The sequence below is a fragment of the Engystomops pustulosus genome, chromosome 2, assembly GCF_040894005.1.
Source record: "Engystomops pustulosus chromosome 2, aEngPut4.maternal, whole genome shotgun sequence".
In the NCBI taxonomy this organism is placed as follows: domain Eukaryota; kingdom Metazoa; phylum Chordata; class Amphibia; order Anura; family Leptodactylidae; genus Engystomops; species Engystomops pustulosus.
The window spans coordinates 257,336,197-257,354,884 of NC_092412.1; positions in this window are offsets into that span (position 1 = coordinate 257,336,197).

An 18,688-nucleotide genomic window follows, 5' to 3' on the forward strand; every position below is an offset into this window, starting at 1 on the left:
ATCTAGAGGCTGGAGGTTCCCCCATTCTTCTCTGTACATCTAGAGGCTGGAGGTTCCCCCATTCTTCTTTGTACATCTAGAGGCTGGAGGTTCCCCCATTCTTCTCTGTACATCTAGAGGCTGGAGGTTCCCCCATTCTTCTTTGTATATCTAGAGGCTGGAGGTTCCCCCATTCTTCTCTGTACATCTAGAGGCTGGAGGTTCCTCCATTCTTCTCTGTACATCTAGAGGCTGGAGGTTCCCCCATTCTTCTCTGTACATCTAGAGGCTGGAGGTTCCTCCATTCTTCTCTGTACATCTAGAGGCTGGAGGTTCCTCCATTCTTCTTTGTACATCTAGAGGCTGGAGGTTCCTCCATTCTTCTTTGTACATCTAGAGGCTGGAGGTTCCCCCCATTCTTCTTTGTACATCTAGAGGCTGGAGGTTCCTCCCATTCTTCTTTGTACATCTAGAGGCTGGAGGTTCCTCCCATTCTTCTTTGTACATCTAGAGGCTGGAGGTTCCTACATTCTTCTCTGTACATCTAGAGGCTGGAGGTTCCCCCATTCTTCTTTGTACATCTAGAGGCTGGAGGTTCCCCCATTCTTCTTTGTACATCTAGAGGCTGGAGGTTCCCCCATTCTTCTTTGTACATCTAGAGGCTGGAGGTTCCCCCATTCTTCTTTGTACATCTAGAGGCTGGAGGTTCCTCCATTCTTCTTTGTACATCTAGAGGCTGGAGGTTCCCCCATTCTTCTCTGTACATCTAGAGGCTGGAGGTTCCCCCATTCTTCTCTGTACATCTAGAGGCTGAAGGTTCCCCCATTCTTCTTTGTACATCTAGAGGCTGGAGGTTCCCCCATTCTTCTTTGTACATCTAGAGGCTGTAGGTTCCCCCCATTCTTCTCTGTACATCTAGAGGCTGGAGGTTCCCCCCATTCTTCTTTGTACATCTAGAGACTGGAGTTTCCTCCATTCTTCTTTGTACATCTAGAGGCTGGAGGTTCTTACATTCTTCTTTGTACATCTAGAGGCCGGAGGTTCCTCCATTCTTCTTTGTACATCTAGAGGCTGGAGGTTCCCCCATTCTTCTTTGTACATCTAGAGGCTGGAGGTTCCTCCATTCTTCTTTGTACATCTAGAGGCTAGAGGTTCCCCCATTCTTCTTTGTACATCTAGAGGCTGGAGGTTCCTCCATTCTTCTCTGTACATCTAGAGGCTGGAGGTTCCTCTATTCTTCTTTGTAAATCTAGAGGCTGGAGGTTCCTCCATTCTTCTCTGTACATCTAGAGGCTGGAGGTTCCCCCATTCTTCTTTGTACATCTAGGGGCTGGAGTTTCCCCCATTCTTCTCTGTACATCTAGAGGCTGGAGGTTCCCCCATTCTTCTCTGTACATCTAGAGGCTGAAGGTTCCCCCATTCTTCTTTGTACATCTAGAGGCTGGAGGTTCCCCCCATTCTTCTCTGTACATCTAGAGGCTGGAGGTTCCCCCATTCTTCTTTGTACATCTAGAGGCTGGAGGTTCCCCCCATTCTTCTCTGTACATCTAGAGGCCGGAGGTTCCTCCATGCTTCTTTGTACATCTAGAGGCTGGAGGTTCTCCCCATTCTTCTCTGTACATCTAGAGGCTGGAGGTTCCTCCATTCTTCTCTGTACATCTAGAGGCTGGAGGTTCCTCCATTCTTCTCTGTACATCTAGAGGCCGGAGGTTCCTCCATTCTTCTTTGTACATCTAGAGGCTGGAGTTTCCTCCATTCTTCTTTGTACATCTAGAGGCTGGAGGTTCCTCCATTCTTCTCTGTACATCTAGAGGCCGGAGGTTCCTCCATTCTTCTTTGTACATCTAGAGGCTGGAGTTTCCTCCATTCTTCTTTGTACATCTAGAGGCTGGAGGTTCTTACATTCTTCTTTGTACATCTAGAGGCCGGTGGTTCCCCCATTCTTCTTTGTACATCTAGAGGCTGGAGGTTCCTCCATTCTTCTTTGTACATTTAGAGGCTGGAGGTTCCTCCATTCTTCTTTTTACATCTAGAGGCTGGAGGTTTCCCCATTCTTCTTTTTACATCTAGAGGCTGGAGGTTCCTCCATTCTTCTTTATACATTATGAGGCTGGAGGTTCCCCCATTCTTCTTTGTACATCTAGAGGCTGGAGGTTCCCCCATTCTTCTCTAGAGGCTTTGTACATCTAGAGGCTGGAGGTTCCCCCATTCTTCTCTGTACATCTAGTGGCTGGAGGTTCCCCCATTCTTCTCTGTACATCTAAAGGCTGGAGGTTCCCCCATTCTTCTTTGTACATCTAGAGGCTGGGGGTTCCCCCATTCTTCTTTGTATATCTAGAGGCTGGAGGTTCCCCCATTCTTCTCTGTACATCTAGAGGCTTGAGGTTCCCCCATTCTTCTCTGTACATCTAGAGACTGGAGGTTCCCCCATTCTTCTCTGTACATCTAGAGGCTGGAGGTTTCCCCATTCTTCTTTGTACATCTAGAGGCTGGAGGTTCCCCCATTCTTCATTGTACATCTAGAGGCTGGAGGTTCCCCCATTCTTCATTGTACATCTAGAGGCTGGAGGTTTCCCCATTCTTCTTTGTACGTCTAGAGGCTGGAGGTTCCCCCATTCTTCTTTGTACATCTAGAGGCTGGAGGTTGCCCCATTCTTCTTTGTATATCTAGAGGCTGGAGGTTCCCCCATTCTTCTTTGTACATCTAGAGGCTGGAGGTTCCTCCATTCTTATCAGTACATCTAGAGGCTGGAGGTTCCCCCATTCTTCTTTGTATATCTAGAGTCTGGAGGTTCCCCCATTCTTCTCTGTACATCTAGAGGCTGGAGGTTCCCCCATTCTTCTCTGTACATCTAGAGGCTGGAGGTCCCTCCCATTCTTCTTTGCACATCTAGAGGCTGGAGGTTCCCCCATTCTTCTTTGCACATCTAGAGGCTGGAGGTTCCTCCATTCTTCTCTGTACATCTAGAGGCTGAAGGTTCCTCCATTCTTCTCTGTACATCTAGAGGCTGGAGGTTCCCTCATTCTTCTTTGTACATCTAGAGGCTGGAGGTTCCTCTATTCTTCTTTGTACATCTAGAGGCTGGAGGTTCCTCCATTCTTCTTTTTGCATCTAGAGGCCGGAGGTTCCCCCATTCTTCTCTGTACATCTAGAGGCTGGAGGTTCCCCCATTCTTCTCTGTACATCTAGAGGCTGGAGGTTCCCCCATTCTTCTCTGTACATCTAGAGGCCGGAGGTTCCCCCATTCTTCTCTGTACATCTAGAGGCCGGAGGTTCCCCCATTCTTCTCTGTACATCTAGAGGCTGGAGGTTCCTCCATTCTTCTTTGTACATCTAGAGGCTGGAGGTCCCTCCCATTCTTCTTTGTACTTCTAGAGGCTGGAGGTTCCTCCATTCTTCTCTGTACATCTAGAGGCTGGAGGTTCCCCCATTCTTCTTTGTACATCTAGAGGCTGAAGGTTCCTCCATTCTTCTTTGTGCATCTAGAGGCTGGAGGTTCCCCCATTCTTCTTTGCAAATCTAGAGGCTGGAGGTTCCTCCATTCTTCTTTGCACATCTAGAGGCTGGAGGTTCCCCCATTCTTCTTTTCAAATCTAGAGGCTGGAGGTTCCTCCATTCTTCTTTGTACATCTAGAGGCTGGAGGTTCCCCCATTCTTCTTTGCACATCTAGAGGCTGGAGGTTCCTCCTCTCTTCTTTGCAGCGTGGCTGTAGCTCAGTCACTCTGGTTGGAGAACATTTATGAAGCCTCCGATTCTCCATGGGATTTATGTCTGGGCTGTGGCTGGACATTGCACACACCTAAATCTGCTGTCATGTCCCATCTATTATGGCTGTGGTTGTGTGTTTAGGATCATAGACCTGCTAGAAGTTGAACCTACCCCCAGTCTCATGTCTCCCCCATAAATCTGTGGATCTCTGCAGCTGCTCCAGAGTGACCCAGCGCCTCCTGTCTGGACTGTCCATGGATGGTAGTAGATTATCAGTTGTGTCTTTTAGTTACAGATGATGGTTTGCGCTTTGGGAGATGTTCAGATTCATCTTACCCTTCTGTGCCGCGACTTTATCCCTGAGCTCTCTGCTGCGTGCCTTGGGTTTCAGGATGTTGTTTGTTCACCAATGCTCTCTAACAAACCTCCGAGACCTTCACAGAACATCCAGAAGATCTTTATTTACTACTGCTGAGACTTAATTTTATAGGGGTGTCACAGTACATGGTGTGACACTTACGCTCGGTGTCCATAAAGTAGGGTCACGGTTATTCCCACAAGTGCAGTTTGTTTTCTCTGCTGCAGCTTTGGAGTCGTCCATGAATCCTCCAATCCCACATGGAATGAGGAGCGTCATCTTCTGGTTTTCCTTCTACGTCTATTGTCCTGCATTATATTACTTATCCTGTATTTTGGGGTCATGATGAACTACAAGTCCCAGCATCTGTAAATCTTCGGCTGTGCTCTTGTACTTACCATCTTGTACCCTGCGGGCGCCAGGTGTTGTGTTACTGTCACAGCCCACACAATGCGCCAGGATCCTAATCACCTTTCACACCGTTCTCCTGTGATTAGTTCATCTCCGGCATCTGATAAGGGAAATATCGTGTGATGGCGGCACACGCTGCGGAGTATGGCGGCACGCGCTGCGGAGTATGGCGGCGCACGCTGTGGAGTGCGGGCTGTGTGATTATTTTATAATCAGGCGGCTTAACTTCTGCTCTCTGATAATCTTCCCGCTGTAGATATTTAATAAGTTTTTTTGTTGCAAACACGTCTTCACCTGGAGTTTCGCCGTATCACGATCCACTCTGCTCAGTATGGGAGCAATTATATTGTAAAATTCACGTGCGGCTGAGCTGAGTTTGTTATTTCCAACATATCGCGCGTGGGAATCTGTGCGAAGGATTGTGCAAAATTCTACATCATAACAAAAACACACAAAAGATGAGAGAACTTAATGGGGCTCATTTACTAAGGGCTCCGCAGCCGCATTTTCGTCGGGTTTCCCGGATTTTTTCCGTTTTGCGCCATATTCCGTCAAGGATTTTGGCGCAATCGCACCAGACCCCAGACCGGACACATACACTAATACAGACCCCAGACAAGGAGACTAAATAACCCCTGAAGGGACGACACCTGGACAATCGGTAACATCTCACTGGACAAGTCACAAAATTCATCAAATTCCTGGCAGAAGTTCTGTGATGATGGGTTAGGGTAGTGCAGTAGTCCTGCTTCATGAGCAGTAATATAAATGGCTGCTCAGCACCAGATGTTTGGGCCACTGGGTCAGTCAGGAATAGATGACAACCTTTCCCGGCTCAGCTGTGTAAATAATCTCCTGTCTCTCGCTCCTCTGCCATTTGTTTATACCGTTGTGGGGCTTTACCTTGTGTTTGTCCTTTATCTGGATATAATAACCTGGAGGAAGGGGGCAGGTGTCATGGCGGCTGCAGAACCACATCACTCCCTGGGGTCCAGTCACCGTCTCCATTAACCATAAGCCAAGATCATTGAAGCCCCCGTGGCCCCGGCTTCATTGTTATATTAATATTAGTTCAAATCTTCCAAGTTTCCTATATATAATCAACAAGTTAAAGGGCTAAATCCATCCCACTGACCCATAGCCTCCTGCTCTGCAGGTTCTGGTATCTTTATGTCACATGATGCGTTGCCGATGGTTTGGTCCAGGTTATATGATTTCTAGACCAAGATCAAGCTCTAAAACCCAATCAGCCCCTTTTAGTACAGAAACCCGCAAAGACCCTGCTTTAAACATCCTAAATATAGAGTCAATGAAGAAGTACAAAACCTAAGCCAGACCCATTAGATAGAGACCAGGAGATGAGATCCCCTCAATTTACTCTGACATACATGGGTCGCCAGGGTTTTGACAAATTCCCCCCTTCCCCACAGACAGATAAAGACCCCAAACTGGACCCATTAACTGCAAACATCAGCCCTAACCTACAGAACACAGACCCATTCAAGAGATAAAAAGTAGACCACTTAGAGCAAACGTGTCAGCCTTCTCAGAATTTTGAACCATTTCAGGACTTTATAAAACTGTAATTCATATGATCTGACTCCCTGCCAGCAGCGTTTGGTGAGTTTGGCAGTGGGGGCAGCTGTAGCCCATGTGTTCCCCTGTCTCCTCATACAGTCTTCCTCTCCTCCTCCCCTGCCTGCTCAAAGCACATGACAGGAAGTGGAGAGGGGGAGCTGGATGATTGTGGAGAAGAGGAGGCTGACACAAGCACACACAGGCTGCTGCTGCCCCTCCTTGAGGACCTTATCACATGTACCACAAGTAATAACAGACCCTACATTAGACCCCCTAAATATGCACATGCTCAGACTAGACCTCCTAAAAATATTTAGACCATAAAGAAAACACTAAAATTATACCAACCCCAGATGAGAAAAAAAAAGCCCTAGGTAAGATTCCAGAAAAGACCCTTAACCCTATTTGCTGCTAGGACTCACTAAAGAAATATAGAGCCCAAGCCATAGTCATAAAATGTAGACCCCCAGTAGTCACTGCATCTTAGTAACAATGGGACAGTACTTTTTGGTCTCCTTGGACCATGGAATAGCACTGATGTCCAAGTTATCTCATGGTCCTTGGAGACGTTGGGTCCCATAATCCTGAGCACTTCACCAGTGCTAAAGACTAGAACATCCCCACTATCCTGGAGCCAAGAGACTCGGAGCATGGTAAGTACAATTTCTATGTCACTCCTTCCTCCCACCCCAGGGGTATTTCAGGATTCCTAGAAAACCTTGTTAAAGGGGTTGTCTGGTAACAATGTTTCCCTTATCCACAGGATAGAGGATAACTTCCTGATTGGTGGGGGTCCCATTGATACGATGGACCCAACTTCTCATGATCTGTGCGACGTCCACCAATGGTCAACTTTTTTACTTTGACTTGGACTGGAAAACTTTATTACTATCAGCAGGTAATGTGGCCAATGGGCAGGACATCACAGGCTTGAGATGGGGAAGTGGTGATCACTGGAGAGTCTTGATCCCTCTTGGCTGATTAGAGGGGGGGGGGGGGGTGATGTCCACCAGACCACTGCCCATCCTACATTACCAGCTGATTAGAGGGATGATGTCCACCAGACCACTGCCTCTCCTACATTACCAGCTGATTAGAGGGATTATGTCCACCAGACCACTGCCTCTCCTACATTACCAGCTGATTAGAGGGGTGATGTCCACCAGACCACTGCCTCTCCTACATTACCAGCTGATTAGAGGGATTATGTCCACCAGACCACTGCCTCTCCTACATTACCAGCTGATTAGAGGGATGATGTCCACCAGACCACTGCCTCTCCTACATTACCAGCTGATTAGAGGGATGATGTCCATCAGACCACTGCCTCTCCTACATTACCAGCTGATTAGAGGGTGATGTCCACCAGACCACTGCCTCTCCTACATTACCAGCTGATTAGAGGGGTGATGTCCACCAGACCACTGCCTCTCCTACATTACCAGCTGATTAGAGGGGTGATGTCCACCAGACCACTGCCTCTCCTACATTACCAGCTGATTAGAGGGATGATGTCCACCAGACCACTGCCCATCCTACATTACCAGCTGATTAGGGGGTGATGTCCACCAGACCACTGCCTCTCCTACATTACCAGCTGATTAGAGGGTGATGTCCACCAGACCACTGCCTCTCCTACATTACTAGCTGATTAGAGGGATGATGTCCACCAGACCACTGCCTCTCCTACCTTAGTAGCTGATTAGAGGGTGATGTCCACCAGACCACTGCCTCTACTACATTACCAGCTGATTAGAGGGTGATGTCCACCAGACCACTGCCTCTCCTACATTACCAGCTGATTAGAGGGTGATGTCCACCAGACCACTGCCTCTCCTACATTACCAGCTGATTAGAGGTATGATGTCCACCAGACCACTGCCTCTCCTACATTACCAGCTGATTAGAGGGGTGATGTCCACCAGACCACTGCCTCTCCTACATTACCAGCTGATTAGAGGGATGATGTCCACCAGACCACTGCCTCTCCTACATTACCAGCTGATTAGAGGGATGATGTCCACCAGACCACTGCCTCTCCTACATTACCAGCTGATTAGAGGGATGATGTCCACCAGACCACTGCCCATCCTACATTACCAGCTGATTAGGGGGTGATGTCCACCAGACCACTGCCTCTCCTACATTACCAGCTGATTAGAGGGTGATGTCCACCAGACCACTGCCTCTCCTACATTACCAGCTGATTAGAGGGATGATGTCCACCAGACCACTGCCTCTCCTACCTTAGTAGCTGATTAGAGGGTGATGTCCACCAGACCACTGCCCATCCTACATTACCAGCTGATTAGAGGGTGATGTCCACCAGACCACTGCCTCTCCTACATTACCAGCTGATTAGAGGGTGATGTCCACCAGACCACTGCCTCTCCTACATTACCAGCTGATTAGAGGGTGATGTCCACCAGACCACTGCCTCTCCTACATTACCAGCTGATTAGAGGGATGATGTCCACCAGACCACTGCCTCTCCTACATTACCAGCTGATTAGAGGGTGATGTCCACCAGACCACTGCCTCTCCTACATTACCAGCTGATTAGAGGGTGATGTCCACCAGACCACTGCCCATCCTACCTTACCAGCTGATTAGAGGGATGATGTCCACCAGACCACTGCCCATCCTACATTACCAGCTGATTAGAGGGATTATGTCCACCAGACCACTGCCTCTCCTACATTACCAGCTGATTAGAGGGATGATGTCCACCAGACCACTGCCTCTCCTACATTACCAGCTGATTAGAGGGTGATGTCCACCAGACCACTGCCTCTACTACATTACCAGCTGATTAGAGGGTGATGTCCACCAGACCACTGCCTCTCCTACATTACCAGCTGATTAGAGGGTGATGTCCACCAGACCACTGCCTCTCCTACATTACCAGCTGATTAGAGGGATGATGTCCACCAGACCACTGCCTCTCCTACATTACCAGCTGATTAGAGGGTGATGTCCACCAGACCACTGCCTCTCCTACATTACCAGCTGATTAGAGGGTGATGTCCACCAGACCACTGCCTCTACTACATTACCAGCTGATTAGAGGGATGATGTCCACCAGACCACTGCCTCTCCTACATTACCAGCTGATTAGAGGGTGATGTCCACCAGACCACTGCCTCTCCTACATTACCAGCTGATTAGAGGGTGATGTCCACCAGACCACTGCCTCTCCTACATTACCAGCTGATTAGAGGGTGATGTCCACCAGACCACTGCCTCTCCTACATTACCAGCTGATTAGAGGGGTGATGTCCACCAGACCACTGCCTCTCCTACATTACCAGCTGATTAGAGGGGTGATGTCCACCAGACCACTGCCCATCCTACATTACCAGCTGATTAGAGGGGTGATGTCCACCAGACCACTGCCTCTCCTACATTACCAGCTGATTAGAGGGATGATGTCCACCAGACCACTGCCTCTCCTCCATTACCAGCTGATTAGGGGGTGATGTCCACCAGACCACTGCCTCTCCTACATTACCAGCTGATTAGAGGGTGATGTCCACCAGACCACTGCCTCTCCTACATTACTAGCTGATTAGAGGGATGATGTCCACCAGACCACTGCCTCTCCTACCTTAGTAGCTGATTAGAGGGTGATGTCCACCAGACCACTGCCTCTACTACATTACCAGCTGATTAGAGGGTGATGTCCACCAGACCACTGCCTCTCCTACATTACCAGCTGATTAGAGGGTGATGTCCACCAGACCACTGCCTCTCCTACCTTACCAGCTGATTAGAGGGATGATGTCCACCAGACCACTGCCCATCCTACATTACCAGCTGATTAGGGGGTGATGTCCACCAGACCACTGCCTCTCCTACATTACCAGCTGATTAGAGGGTGATGTCCACCAGACCACTGCCTCTCCTACATTACTAGCTGATTAGAGGGATGATGTCCACCAGACCACTGCCTCTCCTACCTTAGTAGCTGATTAGAGGGTGATGTCCACCAGACCACTGCCTCTACTACATTACCAGCTGATTAGAGGGTGATGTCCACCAGACCACTGCCTCTCCTACATTACCAGCTGATTAGAGGGTGATGTCCACCAGACCACTGCCTCTCCTACATTACCAGCTGATTAGAGGTATGATGTCCACCAGACCACTGCCTCTCCTACATTACCAGCTGATTAGAGGGGTGATGTCCACCAGACCACTGCCTCTCCTACATTACCAGCTGATTAGAGGGATGATGTCCACCAGACCACTGCCCATCCTACATTACCAGCTGATTAGGGGGTGATGTCCACCAGACCACTGCCTCTCCTACATTACCAGCTGATTAGAGGGTGATGTCCACCAGACCACTGCCTCTCCTACATTACCAGCTGATTAGAGGGATGATGTCCACCAGACCACTGCCTCTCCTACCTTAGTAGCTGATTAGAGGGTGATGTCCACCAGACCACTGCCCATCCTACATTACCAGCTGATTAGAGGTATGATGTCCACCAGACCACTGCCTCTCCTACATTACCAGCTGATTAGAGGGGTGATGTCCACCAGACCACTGCCTCTCCTACATTACCAGCTGATTAGAGGGGTGATGTCCACCAGACCACTGCCTCTCCTACATTACCAGCTGATTAGAGGGTGATGTCCACCAGACCACTGCCTCTCCTACATTACCAGCTGATTAGAGGGATGATGTCCACCAGACCACTGCCTCTCCTACCTTAGTAGCTGATTAGAGGGTGATGTCCACCAGACCACTGCCCATCCTACATTACCAGCTGATTAGAGGGTGATGTCCACCAGACCACTGCCTCTCCTACATTACCAGCTGATTAGAGGGTGATGTCCACCAGACCACTGCCTCTCCTACATTACCAGCTGATTAGAGGGTGATGTCCACCAGACCACTGCCTCTCCTACATTACCAGCTGATTAGAGGGATGATGTCCACCAGACCACTGCCCATCCTACATTACCAGCTGATTAGGGGGTGATGTCCACCAGACCACTGCCTCTCCTACATTACCAGCTGATTAGAGGGGTGATGTCCACCAGACCACTGCCCATCCTACATTACCAGCTGATTAGAGGGTGATGTCCACCAGACCACTGCTTCTCCTCCATTACCAGCTGATTAGAGGGTGATGTCCACCAGACCACTGCCCATCCTACATTACCAGCTGATTAGAGGGTAATGTCCACCAGACCACTGCTTCTCCTCCATTACCAGCTGATTAGAGGGTGATGTCCACCAGACCACTGCCTCTCCTACATTACCAGCTGATTAGAGGGGTGATGTCCACCAGACCACTGCCTCTCCTACATTACCAGCTGATTAGAGGGTGATGTCCACCAGACCACTGCTTCTCCTCCATTACCAGCTGATTAGAGGGTGATGTCCACCAGACCACTGCCCATCCTACATTACCAGCTGATTAGAGGGTAATGTCCACCAGACCACTGCCTCTCCTACATTACCAGCTGATTAGAGGGGCGGTGGCTGTCGGAGCCCTTCCCATTTTATGATTACAGCTAGGCAGGACTTCCCCTTTAACAGTGTCATATATTCTTCACGGCTCCTATTTGCATTCCTCTTCTTATCTTTCGAGCAAATATTTACAGCGGACGTGACTCCCCCGAGTTGTAAACATTTAAGTTGCGGCAACACTTTCGCGGGATGGCGATAAAAATTCCGCGGGGATTGCTAATCCAAGACGCATTGTTCTTCTTTACCATATATTGCGCTATTAAAACCATCCGTCTCCTCCGTTATGATGCCTTTAATTTATATTTAATTATGAATTTATTTGTTAATTACTTTCCTGAAGAGGCTGACGGGGGGGGGGGTTTATGCGCCAGGAACGCCGCGCGCTACATAAATATGCTTCCCCCTCGTCACCACGAGAAGGCTGCCACATAAAACGAAAGGCAATTTATACGGAGGGCGAAAAGAAATCAGCATCGCAAAAAATGTTAATGAGATGGCGGCGGCCTCCAGGAGATCTCGCCGCTGACACGCTTTGATCAATGGCGTCGCTGACTTTTTCACTTAATTATCTGATTCTTTAGTAAATGGAGGGTGGGTAGGGGGGGTGTGGGGGGAGGGGGTTTGAGTCGTCCCCGGTCCAGTCTGTACAGTTTATCAGAAGATATAATGTAGTGACTTGACGGCTTCGCCTGTCGACATAATGAGATCAAATGGAAATTTCCGGTAATAAATCGGATATAGTCCATGATTAATTCATGCCTCTCCTGACATTCAGATTGATACGTAGGGACTGGATAATCTCCTTCTACATTTCCTGGGTGGTGGGACTCTTGTTAGAGGCGAGATTGGTGTAAATTATTTATTTTTTCCTTAAAGGAGACGCGGTATAGCCGTATCATAGACTGTGCACGCTTTGGCGGATATCAACTCAAACCACCCAAGCTATGACCTGCCCTGCACCATCTATAGTCCTGGGGATGGATGAGGCTGATACTGTACAGAAAGCACTTGCATGGGGCCCCAGAGATTATGGGGGTCTCCACTCGGATGCCTTCAGGACACCAATAGGCTCCTTGCTCTGCCATTCACAGTAGATCTTTGCATTAGCCCCCTCCTCCCCCCCACTTGCCCCAAAGGATAACCTTACTGGGGGCCCAAGAAATCCCAAATTGGCCTCTGAATATAACATACAAGCATTTGGTGCGGACGTTTATGGTGTAACCCTAATCTGGTTCTTAAGACCTGAACACCAGGATCCTTCAACCCCTCCTCTCTCCTCTCGAGTTTGCCGCTACAATCCACTTCCTGTCATCTCCTTACACACAGGAAATGCCTAGTTATTCCCCCTGAACCAATCACTGGTCAGACTGGTGACAGGCCTCAGCCAATGACAGACTGTGCAGAAGCCCCAACCCCTTCCTGTCATCTCCTGAAAAACAGGAAATGCTTAGTGATATTTTCTCAGCCAATCACTGGTCAGACTAGTGACCTGCCTCAACCAATGACAGACTGTGCAGAAGCCCCAATCACTTCCTGTCATCTCCTGACACACAGGAAATGCTTTGCGATACCTTCTCAGCCAATCACTGGTCAGACTAGTGACCTGCCTCAACCAATGACAGACTGTGCAGAAGCCTCAATCACTTCCTGTCATCTCCTGACACACAGAAAATGCTTTGCGATACCTTCTCAGCCAATCACTGGTCAGACTAGTGACCTGTCTCAACCAATGACTGACTGTTCAGAAGCCCCAACCACTTCCTATCAAATTGTGACACACAGGAAATGCCTAGGGATAGCCGTTCAGCCAAGCAGTGTTCAGGCTGGTGACCGGTCAAAGCCAATGACTGACTGTCATCTCCCAAAACAGTGAAGATACCGAGCGATGTTCACATCTTCTACGCCGTATAGACATTAGTAATTTCACACTTGAGGAGACATTAACAGGAAAGAAAACCTCAAATGAAGAGAGAGACAGAGATTAGAATTTTCTTCTACCATATTCCAGTGGGACGAGATAATAGAATTTCTAAACCAATTGATTTTATGGCATTAGAGATGTGGTGGATAGTGAGGGACGAGTCTCCCTGTGATGAGTATCTTACCTTGTGTAAGTAGCAATGTCCTCTCTCCTGTTAGGAATTGATATAAGATGCAGAGGCAGAAGCGGGGAGAAACCATTATATGTCACCTGATCGCCCACAATAGGAGCTAATCAGTGTCCGGAGGCATCAAAGCACGAGGAAGTAACAATACAATGGGGGTCATTTACTAAGGGCCCGATTCGCGTTTTCCCGACGTGTTACCCGAATATTTCCGATTTGCGCCGCCTGTACATGAATTGCCCCGGGTTTTTGGCGCACGCGATCGGATTGTGGCGCATCGGGGCCGGCATGCGCGCGACAGAAATCGGGGGGGCGTGGCCGAACGAAAACCCGACGTATTCGGAAAAACCGCCGCATTTAAAAACCGAAATGTGTCGCTTGGGGAGCGCTCACCTTCACCTTCTATGGGATGGTGCATTCCGGGGCGTTAAGATTATTTTCGGCGCTGCAGCGCCACCTGGTGGACGGCGGAGGAATTACCATCTTAAATCCCAGCCGGACCCGAATCCTGTGCAGAGAACGCGCCGCTGGATCGCGAATGGGCCGGGTAAGTAAATGTGCCCCAATGTATCACAACAGAGGGAGATGTTACCTTAACTACAATGCTCAGAAGGGCAGTATTATAGTCGTTATATTCCTGTACATAGAGGGCAGTATTATAGTAGTTATATTCCTGTACATAGGGGGCAGTATTATAGTAGTTATATTCTTGTACATAGGGGGCAGTATTATAGTAGTTATATTCTTGTACATAGGAGGCAGTATTATAGTAGTTATATTCTTGTACATAGGGGGCAGTATTATAGTAGTTATATTCTTGTACATAGGAGGCAGTATTATAGTAGTTATATTCCTGTACATAGGGGGCAGTATTATAGTAGTTATATTCCTGTACATAGGGGGCAGTATTATAGTAGTAATATTCTTGTACATAGGGGCAGTATTATAGTAGTTATATTCCTATACATAGGGGGCAGTATTATAGTAGTTATATTCCTGTACATAGGGGGCAGTATTATAGTAGTTATATTCTTGTACAAAGGGGGCAGTATTATAGTAGTTATATTCTTGTACATAGGGAGCAGTATTATAGTAGTTATATTCCTGTACATAGGGGCAGTATTATAGTAGTTATATTCTTGTATATAGGGGGCAGTATTATAGTAGTTATATTCCTGTACATAGGGGGCAGTATTATAGTAGTTATATTCCTGTACATAGGGGGCAGTATTATAGTAGTTATATTCTTGTACATAGGGGGCGGTATTATAGTAGTAATATTCTTGTACATAGGGGGCAGTATTATAGTAGTTATATACTTGTACATAGAGGGCAGTATTATAGTAGTTATATTCCTGTACATAGGGGGCAGTATTATAGTAGTTATATTCTTGTACATAGGGGCAGTAATATAGTAGTTATATTATTGTACATAGGGAGCAGTATTATAGTAGTTATATTCTTGTACATAGGGGATAGTATTATAGCATTTATATTCCTGTACATAGGGGACAGTATTATATTAGTTATATTCGTGTACATAGGGGGCAGTATTATAGTAGTTATATTCTTGTACATAGGGGGCAGTATTATAGTAGTTATATTCTTGTACATAGGGGGCAGTATTATAGTAGTTATATTCTTGTACATAGGGGATAGTATTATAGTAATTATAATCATGTACATAGGGGGCAGTATTATAGTAGTTATATTCTTGTACATAGAGGGCAGTATTATAGTAGTTATATTCTTGTACATAGGGGGCAGTATTATAGTAGTTATATTCGTGTACATAGGAGGCAGTATTATAGTAGTTATATTCTTGTACATAGGGGGCAGTATTATAGTAGTTATATTCTTGTACATAGGGGGCAGTATTATAGTAGTTATATTCTTGTACATAGGGGATAGTATTATAGCATTTATATTCCTGTAAATAGGGGGCAGTATTATAGTAGTTATATTCCTGTACATAGGGGCAGTATTATATTAGTTATATTCTTGTACATAGGGGGCAGTATTATAGTAGTTATATTCCTGTACATAGGGGACAGTATTATAGTAGTTATATTCTTGTACATAGAGGGCAGTATTATAGTAGTTATATTCTTGTACATAGGGGGCAGTTTTATAGTAGTTATATTCTTGTACATAGGGGGCAGTATTATAGTAGTTATATTCTTGCACATAGGGGGCAGTATTATAGTAGTTATATTCCTGTACATAGGGGGCAGTATTATAGTAGTTATATTCTTGTACATAGGGGGCAGTATTATAGTAGTTATATTCCTGTACATAGGGGGCAGTATTATAGTAGTTATATTCTTGTACATAGGGGGCAGTATTATAGTAGTTATATTCCTGTACATAGGGGGCAGTATTACAGTATTATCCCTGTACTGTGACATCACTGTGTGTATTATCCATGTACTGTGACATCACTTTGTCTATTATCCATGTACTGTGACATCACTGTGTGTATTATCCCTGTACTGTGACATCACTGTGTGTATTATCTCTGTACTGTGACATCACTGTGTGTATTATCCCTGTACTGTGACATCGCTGTGTGTATTATCCCTGTACTGTGACATCACTGTTTGTATAATCCCTGTACTGTGACATCACTGAGTGTATTATCGCTGTACTGTGACATCACTGTGTGTATAATCCCTGTACTGTGACATCACTGTATGTATTATCTCTGTACTGTGACATCACTGTGTGTATTATCCCTGTACTGTGACATCACTGTGTGTATTATCTCTGTACTGTGACATCACTGTGTGTATTACCCCTGTACTTTGACATCACTGTGTGTATTGCCCCTGTACTGTGACATCACTGTGTGTATTATCTCTGTACTGTGACATCACTGTGTGTATTATCCCTGTACTGTGACATCACTGTATGTGTTATCCCTGTACTGTGACATCGCTGTGTGTATTATCTCTTTACTGTGACATCACTGTGTGTATTATCCCTGTACTGTGACATCACTGTGTGTATTATCTCTGTACTGTGACATCACTGTGTGTATTATCCCTGTACTGTGACATCACTGTGTGTATTATCCCTGTACTGTGTCATCACTGTGTGTATTATCTCTGTACTGTGACATCACTGTGTGTATTATCCCTGTACTGTGACATCACTGTGTGTATTATCCCCCTGTACTGTGACATCACTGTGTGTATTATCTCTGTACTGTGACATCACTGTGTGTATTATCTCTGTACTGTGACATCGCTGTGTGTATTATCCCTGTACTGTGACATCACTGTGTGTATTATCCCTGTACTGTGACATCACTGTGTGCATTATCCCTGTACTGTGACCTCACTGTGTTTATTATTCTATACTGTGACATCACTGTGTGTATTATCCCTGTGTGTATTATCTCTGTACTGTGACATCACTGTGTGTATTATCCTGTACTGTGACATCACTGTGTGTATTATCCCTGTGTGTTTTATCTCTGTACTGTGACATCACTGTGTGTATTATCCCTGTACTGTGACATCACTGTGTGTATTGTCCTGTACTGTGACATCACTGTGTGTATTATCTGTGTATTGTGACATCACTGTGTGTATTATCCCTGTACTGTGACATCACTGTGTGTATTATCCCTGTACTGTGACATCACTGTGTGTATTATCCCTGTACTGTGACATCACTGTGTGTATTATCCCTGTACTGTGACATCACTGTGTGTATTATCCCTGTACTGTGACATCACTGTGTGTATTATCCCTGTACTGTGACATCACTGTGTGTATTTCCCGCTGTTCATTAGTAACTGCATCTATTGCAGATCTTCTATGTCTGCGGCTTCTATACCTTAGGAGCTGTATCCTGCTCCACCCTCGGTTCTGGGTCCAATCTGCTTTATCAGGCCATCACCACGTGGCCAATCATTCACGGTGTCACTTGGAGACACAGACACGGAGTCCCCCCTCTCCCCCACCACAACACAAAATAAAAATAAAATAAGAGGCGAAGACCAAACCCGAGCAGAGAATTGGATCGGGGGCCACGGTAAAGAGGAACGTTGTCGCTTTTCATTTGAAAGTCAATGTTAGGTAAAGATCCGATTGGTATTCGCCACGAGAGAAGCAATTTCCCCGGTCGCATTATCGCTGCTCTCCAGGTTATCAGCCGCAGCATCGCAGCAGAGAGAATCCACCGCGCCCCTGATGTGATATATATATATATATGTATACAGTACACACGAGGCGCCACCACTATGATGGCGACATCAACACAACCAGACGCACAGTGTGGCCATCATGAAGGGGATGGCGCCGGATTTACCATCCCTGAGGCGTTAAAGCATCAGTCTCCAACAGCATCAGTTGTAATCTTCAGTCAGTTGGAGACGTCCCCGAATATATTGCGGGCAATGAGGTTGAGGGGTCATCAATGGCGCCAGTGCATCTGCAATATGAGACAGATAGTTCAGCTGCGGCACCTCCAGAGGAGAAGTCACGCATTACACAATCATATTTGGGACACATTTGCTGTACAGAAAAATCTTTTTTCAGTTTCAATTCCATTACGGAAAGTTTTATGGGAAGCCCCTCCAGGTCCTTCGCCAAGCCCAGCGCTCCAGGTCCAGGTCAAGGTCAGCACCTTGGCCAGCAGCTCCAGGTCAAGGTCCACGCAATACGCAGCAGCTCCAGGTTCTTGCTATTGTAGCAGGTCCAGGTCACGGTCCACACTATGCCCAGCAGCTCCAGGTCCTTCGCCAAGCCCAGCGCTCCAGGTCAAGGTCCACACTATGCCCAGCAGCTCCAGGTTCTTGCTATTGCAGCAGGTCCAGGTCACGGTCCTCATCATGCTCAGCAGGTTCAGGTCCTCATCATGGCCAGCAGGTCCAGGTCCTCATCATGGCCAGCAGGTCCAGGTCCTCATCATGCCCAGCAGGTTCAGTTCCTCATCATGCCCAGCAGGTTCAGTTCCTCATCATGGCCAGCAGGTCCAGGTCCTCATCATGGCCAGCAGGTCCAGGTCCTCATCATGGCCAGCAGGTCCAGGTCCTCATCATGGCCAGCAGGTC